Genomic DNA, 7,949 nt, shown 5'->3' with positions numbered 1-7,949 from the left:
TACCCAAGCGACTTAAGACTGGTTTTGTGGTCCAGGGTCACATACTTTAATAATAGTATATATAGCTGTATATAGCTGATACATTTTCTCAATTTGCTTAGAAAATTGGCAAAAGCGGACTATAAAAACACCCTGTAAGTTTCAGAACTCAAAACTTTCTTGTTATTTCAAAAGCAGCTTTTATTGAAACCAAGCTGAAAAATTTTGCTCTTGGAATTTGTCACATTATGACATCATAGCATAACGAAAGACCGCCTCTGCAGAAGAAGATCAACGCCTACATCTACATTATTGCCTCTTTAGCCCCGCCCGCTGATTTGCATATGTAGTATTCTAGAGCAGTGGTTTTCAAAGTTTTAAGAGCAACCCTATTTTTTTTCTTTTTAAATTGACACGACCCATATATACAACCATTTACATGCAGCAAGTAAAGCTATCTATCTATCTATCTATCTGATCTATATATACATATGGCTGATGGAGCGAATGTTAATGAGCGACAACTGTGCCACATATAGAGGACGGAGGAGCTCCAGAAGGCTCTGTTCCAGAATCAAATCCCTGTGGGTGCTTCTGAAGTTAGTGAGGGTGCTATAGCCTTCATGCACATCTATTATGACACATTATATTTTGTCCAGTCCATTGTTATGGTTATCACTATGTCAGTCAGTGCGATTTCGAGAGGGAATGCCCCATTTATATGCGGATGTCTCTCCCGAAACTTTGCAGTGTGTACGCCACGTGAAATGTTGTTTATGTAAAACAAAGCATGAAGCAGCATGAAAAACAAAGCCAAGAAAGACCGGAAAGAGTGCTAACTTTATAATACCTTTATAATCAAGCTGTTGCTTCATCTCAGAAAATTATGTTAGAATCAATCAATCTCAGAAATCAGCAGATATGTCTGTGATTGGCTACAATGTTCATTGCTGCAAAAACACGTTGTAAATAGAAACCTTTGATGCTCTCCAGTGGTAAAACAACAAATACACATTGGAGTCTGCTGTGAGGTGGCTCCCATTTACTTTCATTTTGTTGTTATGTTTATTTTGTTATTAAAGTTATGTTTGCCAGTGTCTGCATCCTTCTTCTCTGAGTCTTGAACTTTGCTAAATGTATATATACATTTTCCTTAAATCATCCTGGGGATCAATTTTTAACGTCAAGCGACCCAGGGTTTGAAAACCACGGTACTAGAGCGATACAAACACTGTATTACTCCATCAAAAAACCATAGAGATTGATCAAAGATTATGTCAGAGCAGCGTCCATCTATTACTTTTAATATGTAAACTTTAATAGGCATTTACTTTGTCTTGAATGTGCCCTGCCTATAAAAACAGACTGTTCTGGAGAGAGGGTCAAAAAAAAAAAAAATCAGAACAGAAAATAACATATTACTTCTAAATAATGTTTTTTATGTAAAAACATTATAAGTGGACCTCAGAGAATATTAGAAAATAATAAAAAAAACATGCAGTTCATGCCCTCTTTAAAAGTTCCTTTATTGGCATCGATGGTTCCATGAAGAAACTTTAACATCCATGAAAGCTTTCCATTGCACAAAATGTTCTGTATAATGGAAAAGTGTTCTTTAGATTATTAAAACTTAAAAAAAAAATGATCTTTTAAAATCTGATGACTGAAAGGCTCTTTGGGGAACCTAAAACAATTCTTCTATGACGTCGCTGCGTGTGTATAACAGTGTATAAAGAACATTTTGTGAAATAGAAAGATTCCATGGATGTTAAAGGTTCTTTAGTGAACCATAGATGCCAATATATTTATTTTTTAAATTTGTGGGATTGCAGAAGGATGGAAATGCCTCTAAATCAACAAGTCAGTGTTGGAGGGCAAGCTCAAGCACAACCTTTCGCTATGTCATCGTCATGTCATGAATCAAAGGGCTAAATGAACCATCCAGCCTTGACCAGAGAATAAGGTGTCTGTGATTTACACATTAACCAGGAGGTTCAGTCCGGTCAACAAAACCTTGCGTAGTTTATGGCTTCGAATAAGCAAATCAAACTTGGCCAAGCCTGTGACTGAAACGGAAGAAATCTGGCAGGCCAAGAGGGTTTCCTCATGCAATTTAGCTGAAGGGGACAGTGCAGACGGCAGTTGCCTCTGCCCTGAAGCCTTTCTCTGGGGTCATTGTGAATCACCTGTCCATGTCGTCTCTTTCTTACTTAAACTAGCACAGGCAGCACTTTTCTTTACCGCCGTGTCTGAACCATCAGCATCAGCGAGGTTAAAGGTGAGATTGCATTTCTAAGAGTTTGGGCGCTGTGCACAATGGCAGTGTGATGAGCCGGGCAGAAAGGACCAGCTTTCAATTTATGGAAGTGAAGAAAGATGAGAAGACTCATGTCTCTGTGTGTAAAGACTTTCGGTCACAGAGGATTTTAAGATAACTGTGCGGTTCGCCTTTGCTCACCTCATAATTCCAGTGGCAGGGGAAATGACATCATCATATTCACTCATTTCAGCTACAGAGGACCGTTGTATGTTGTAATGTACCACGATTTTTTATTAAATGCATTAAACACAGTACATATAATACATTAAATACAAACTGTCAGAAAGAGGCTAAATAAACTATTATGGGCATTATGCCCAATTACAGTGCAAATAAAGAGATTAAGTGTGAAGTGATTGTTTTTTTTATTAAAATATTTGTGCTTGTCCTGCCTTAATAATCAGAAGTCATTTGTAGGTTGACTCCCTGGAAAGTGTAAACAAAGATTAATTATATAATGCACTACACAGCAATTCTGACAATGCCCAATGCAAAATTATTATCATGTAAATAATTATTATTCATTTTTATAACGATTATATTATAAAATATTATAGTTATGTTTGGAAAAATGATATATACCACTGTTCAAAGGTTTTGGGTCAGTCATGTTTTTGGAAGAAGTCTCTTATGCTCACTAAGACTGCTCTGTAAACAAACAAACAAACAAATAAATAAATAAATAAATAAAAAACAGTTTACTATTTGAATACATTTTAAAATTATTAAAAAAAAAATCGTGTTATGGCAAAGCTCAGAAAGAGTTTATTTTGTCATGATTATATTTACTTGTTATTATATTCATAAAGTCTAATCGTACTGACAACACGGGCATAATTATCTATTTATCTGACCAAAGGTGGACAGAAGGATTGTTTGGAGAATCAGTTTAAATAGGCAATTCAGTTTTAAATCACTATAAGGACATTCTGTAAAAATATGGCCCAACGTATAGTGTTAATGTAAAGGAATTTTACGTATTGGCATGTTTTACCTGCATTAATTGTGTTTTAAGGTTAAAGGAAATGTAGGGAACCTTACTGGACTTAAATTTAAACTTACCAGTTTTTTTCAACTATTTTTACAGTGTAGTGAAGAATGGATAGAGTTAAGCCAAGCAAGGGCGTTCCTTTGACAAAAGAAGAGCGACAGCGCATCAAAACCTCAACAGGATTAAAAGATACTTTATCTCCAAACACTCACACAACTGCAGAGACTCATTAGACGGGCCTGCAGCGTATGATACAGAAGATTATACGATTTACATTCGCTCCTAATGAACGCACAGCAGAGCTGCTGTTTCACAATCCATCTGTATGCTCAGCTTATTCTTGTGAAGCCAGTGCCGAGCTAAAAATAGATTTCCTCTAGTCTGGGGTTCAAGGAGCCAAGAATTCCTCTCTGAAAATGCAGTCAACGGACAATTAAAAAGGAAAGATTGGCTTTTTGGTGGAAATACTAAAGGTTGCTGGGTCTTTCCAGGCACAGACGATTTTCAAGGTTCGCTATTTAACATTCTCAGCAGCCGTGTGCAGATTACGCTGGGAGTCCACAGTCTCCCCACAGGCTTCCAGCACTCACACATTAAAAAAAAAAATCAATGAATCCACCCTCGCTCACAGACTCTCCTGGAGACCGCATACAGATTATATCCACAGATAAAGCCGCATATGAACGATTTGTGACACTTGAATGTGAATCGGTTGACAGATAATGTGCGTGTAATTGGTTGTTTCAAAGGCTTTGTGCTGGAAAATAGCATAGGCGATATTATTCGATGTCGGTTGAATGATAATGGCAGGCTTCGCTCTTTCCAGCTCGATCGCCACACGAGTGTCATCCTAAACGTGTCAGATTTCTGTGATATACATATTCGACGGCACTCTGTGACTAGAGAACATGTGAAGGATATCAGATGGGAGAAAAACAATATTGCTAATCCTATTTCGGATTATAACTGCTTTGATTTACAATCTCAAGTCTCGGACACAATCTGCCTCTTTCTTCGGGCTGACCTTTGGTTCTGGAATGGGTTTCCTTTATCATCAAAGTAAATATAGAAATCTCTATAGATTTTCTTCCTCTGTAAGGACATTTAACAGCAATACTTGTGCGTTTGGAACAATGGAGAGGTAAATCAAATCCCTCTGGTACAAGGCCTCACTCACGCCGGCTCAAATGCCATTCTGATTTAATCTTTTATATTTTATTTCTCTTAATGCATCAGTCTTTTTCGCTCGTTTTCTCTCCTGCATTTCACCCGTAACACCTCTGAACTTTCTTGATTGAACGTCTTTTTTGTGCTGTCTAGATGGAGCTTAATGCATTTCACCACTCCCTTTTTATAAAACTGAAATCTGACAGCTGTGTAACTCTTAAAAACAACGGTTCCAAAATAGGGTTTTACAGCAATGCCATAGAAAAACCCTGCTTTGGTTCCTCCAAGGTCCTTTCAGTGAATAGTTCTCAGTGTACCTTCCAAAAGATTCCATGGATGTTAAAGGTACTTCATTGAACCATCAATGCCAATAAAGAACTTTTATTTTTAGGAGTGTAAACGTGTCTGCTTTGCATGCATGTTTTTCAGTCAAACAGGTGAGGAATATGGCAAGAGTAGGGAAAAGAGGACTGGGGAGGATAGCTCTTCGGGCTGCATAAATTGAGGCAAGAGCCTCTAAAGACATGCGATGGAAAGAGAAGAGCTTGCAAGCTGAAATCCAGCACTCATTTAAGTGGAGCTCTCCTGCTGGGATCTGAAAGCGCTCTTTGAGAAACTGTTGTAAGAGCTAAGTCTTGTTCTACTTTAATGCTTCAAAGAAAATTAAAATAAAAGCCTGTTAGAAACCAGCCCTTAAATCTGAATTGCAAAGTTGTTATTGTAGGTCTAATTCGCTACTGCATCACCAAGACCACAAGGCTTATATATTTCACAAATAATTGCAAAAAATGGCAATTAATACATTGAATTTAACTTGACATTTTGAAAATTGAAATACTGAAGCAATATTTTCTTGCATACTTCAATAAGCGCTGTTGTATTTACAGCTTCATGTATATAAATAAATAAATACAGTGATTATTTCATCACGGTAACATATATATATATAGAACGATCTTCCCACCCCTATCCGGAATGCTGAATCCCTGACAATTTTCAAGCGGCAGCTGAAAACTCATCTCTTTAAATGCTACTTGACTTCACCTTAAAAAAAAAAAAAGTCTTTCTCTTTATTTATTCCTTCCCTTTTCTAGCTTCTACTTATTTGAACAATGCCTAAAACTTGGTATTTCAAGCAATTCCTGTGTCTGTTTGCCTCTTTTAGAAGAATCGCTTTATGTATTCCCCAATTGTAAGTCGCTTTGGATAAAAGCGTCTGCAAAATTACTAAATGTAATGTAAATGTACAATTTATTTATAATGGTTAAAAATGTAAAAAAAAATGTTTAATAAAGTTGTAAATGAAGTGTAAAAGATTATTGGAGTACATTTTACATTTAGTACTATTTCAATATTTATACTTAAAAATAATTTAATTAAAATCTTTGGATAAAAGCGTCTGCAAAATTACTAAATGTAATGTAAATGTACAATTTATTTATAATGGTTAAAAATGTAAAAACAAATGTTTAATAAAGTTGTAAATTAAGTGTAAAAGATTATTGGAGTACATTTTACATTTAGTACTATTTCAATATTTATACTTAAAAATAATTTAATTAAAATGTTTAATTCAATGTGTTACTTGCTGATTCTTTGTAATTCTTTGTCAAATGTAATAGCAATTTCTGAGTTAAAATGTGTTTGTACATCAATTTGTGTGTGTATTTTGAGTAAACCTGTGAATTATATACTTGACAAATAAAATATACTTAATCTTATTTGAACTTCACAAGTTTTGGAGGGTTCTCAACAGCATGTTGTTCTTGTTGCTGTAAAGAGTACTAATATGCCATTGTCATTTTTTTTTTCAGCCCAATTTCTTCTGATATTGACTTTAGATGCCCACCCCAGGATAGCATCCTAGAAACACCACTCAGTACAAGGCCTCAGCTCAGCTCAGCTCAACTCTCAGACACTCACGCTTGGGTTTCATAAAATACAAATGACATCTCCGCATGCCAGCAGACACAGAGCGTTACGACAGCAGACCACTCTCATTAAACGCTCGCCGTCTCTTTGCTCATTACTCACATGCTGTGCTCAGACGCTCTGCTTCGTGTGTTTTGTCATGTATACTCTAAAACTTTATATATTGGGATACGCTAAGAGAAACAACTTCTTACATGTGAGTAATTGCTACTTTGGAGATTTTGTTTTAATAGCATGCTCAATGAACTGTGTATGAGTTATTACTTCATAAATTTAGTTTTTGCTGTATACACTACTTTTATTGTATTTTATTATTTTGCATACACTAATTATATTGTTTTTGCTGTATACACTACCACTCAAAAGTTTGGGATCACTATTAAGATTTTTTTTAAATGTTGAATGAAAGAAGTCTCTTACCCTCAGTGTGTTTATTTGATTCAAAATATAGTAAAAACAGAAGTATTGTGAAATGTAAAAGAGCTGTTTTCCCCAAAAAAACATGAAGCAGCAAACAGTTTTCAAATTGATAATAATCAACAATCAATGTTTCTTGAGCAGCAAACCAGCATATTAGAATGATTTTTGAAGAATCATGTGACACTGAAAACTGAAGTAATGATTCTGAAAAAATCAGCTTTGCATCACAGAAATAAATTGCATTGGTTTCATTTTATTGTCATGGTCCCTTTAACACATTCTTTTGACTGTAAGTAACGTTGCACCTACATATCTCCTAACTCTCACTATAGTGTTAGTAGAGTATTAGTAGAGTGGTAGGGTTAGGGTTAGATTAAGTTGACATGTACTTGCAAAGTTACGTATAGTCCGTAGAATGTCTGTTGGGAGACCATCACAATAAAGAGATATAACATATTAATCAGATAGTCTACTCTAACGAAAGTTAGTTGACATGCAAGTGCAAGGTTACTTATTGTCAACAAAATGTTCAAAAGGGGTCATCAAAATAAAGTGTTACAATATATTCAAATAGAAAACATTTACTCCACATTGTAATAATATTTCACAATATTTCTGTTTTTGTTAAATCAAAAACCTCCTTGGTGAGCACAGGAGACCTCTAGAAACATTCGGAAATCTTCATGATTCCAAACCTTAAGTACAGTATATGAGAGCACTCATCTCAGATGCCAACAGTACAGTATATTGAAGTGTTACAAAAATCCTAAAGCGATCTGCTTACAAGCTAAGATCATTTTCATACACAGCCATCACTCGTTGCAGATTTTCGATATCAATGCAGCCTCCTGTTCACCTGGCATACACGCACACACTTACACAAACACTGATTTGTGGGCCTGCTAGGTGAGTCCTGGCCCTGTGCCAGCAATGCAGTCTCCCTCCAGCCTGGCTGAAGACTTTTTTGCTACAGAGTGAGTGATCGCTGGCTGCAGGCGCTCTCTACAGGAGAACAGGCAGGGTCCAAGACTGCCGTACCCTCCACTGTAGCAATGAGACGTCAGCGGTCGCTGTTTCAGATTGTGTATGCACAATACAGTCTCCAGGGTTTGTAAAGGAAAAGGTTTGTTACTATATGTG

Source organism: Sinocyclocheilus anshuiensis, unplaced genomic scaffold (genome assembly GCF_001515605.1).
Source record: "Sinocyclocheilus anshuiensis isolate Anshui unplaced genomic scaffold, SAMN03320099.WGS_v1.1 scaffold1082, whole genome shotgun sequence".
Lineage (NCBI taxonomy): Eukaryota > Metazoa > Chordata > Actinopteri > Cypriniformes > Cyprinidae > Sinocyclocheilus > Sinocyclocheilus anshuiensis.
The sequence above is the reverse complement of the archived record's forward strand: the minus strand, read 5'-3'. Positions refer to the sequence as shown.